Below are 1,170 nucleotides of genomic sequence, written 5' to 3'. Positions count from 1 at the left end.
ATTCAAGAAGTCCGAAGCTGATCACACACTTTTCACCCTACCAAGTAAAGAAGGTATTGTAGTCATTCTTGTGTATGTTGATGATATCATCATATCCGGGAATGACAAGGTAGGGATTCAAGATACAAAAGTTTTCCTTAAAACTGTTTTTGACATTAAAGATCTTGGAGAACTAAAATATTTTCTTGGTATAGAAGTGTGTAGATCTAAAGAAGGATTGTTTTTGTCACAAAGAAAGTATGCTCTTGACCTCCTAAATGAAGTAGGGAAGCTTGGATCAAGACCGGTGGCAGCTCCTCTTGACCCGGATTACCAAACCAATGGAAAGGGGGAGCTTGGAGAGAAACCATTTGATGACCCGACTCAATACCGACGACTAGTAGGTAAGCTAATATATCTTACCATTACACGACCTGATATTTGTTATGCTGTGAATCAGGTCTCCCAACACATGCAAGCTCCAACCATGCACCATTGGGACATGGTGAGCCGGATACTCAAGTACATCAAAGGAGCTCCGGGTCAAGGCATTTGGATGGGTTGCAACAACAATACGGAGCTTGTGGGGTATTGTGATGCGGATTATGCTGGAGATAGAAAGGATAGAAGATCAACAACCGGCTATTGCACGTTCATTGGAGGCAACCTAGTCACATGGAAGAGCAAGAAACAAAAGGTGGTGTCACTCTCAAGTGCCGAGTCCGAGTATAGGGCAATGCGGAAGCTCACTACCGAATTGATTTGGTTAAAGGCTCTTCTAAAAGATCTCGGCATTGAATCATCAACACCAATCACAATGCATTGTGATAATGAGGCAGCCATCCACATAGCATCCAACTCGGTATTTCATGAAAGAACGAAGCATATCGAAGTTGATTGTCACAAGGTCCGAGAACAAGTTGGATTGGGAGTCATTCTACCGTGTTACACCGAAAGCTCCGAGCAACTAGCGGACATCTTCACCAAAGCAGCAAGTCCACAAGTTTGTGAGTACATTCATTCTAAACTCGGCCTTGTGGACCTCTCCAAGCCATAATGCCTACACTCTTTTTCCCTTAGTATAGATTTTTCCCAAGTGGTTTTTCTATACTAAGGTTTTTAATGAGGTAGGTGTTCATAGCTCCAAGCTTAGTTTTTAAAACTCTTTAGAACTAAGCTTGAGGGGGAGTA

Source organism: Capsella rubella, unplaced genomic scaffold (assembly GCF_000375325.1).
Source record: "Capsella rubella cultivar Monte Gargano unplaced genomic scaffold, Caprub1_0 scaffold_2, whole genome shotgun sequence".
NCBI lineage: Eukaryota > Viridiplantae > Streptophyta > Magnoliopsida > Brassicales > Brassicaceae > Capsella > Capsella rubella.
The sequence above is the reverse complement of the archived record's forward strand: the minus strand, read 5'-3'. Positions refer to the sequence as shown.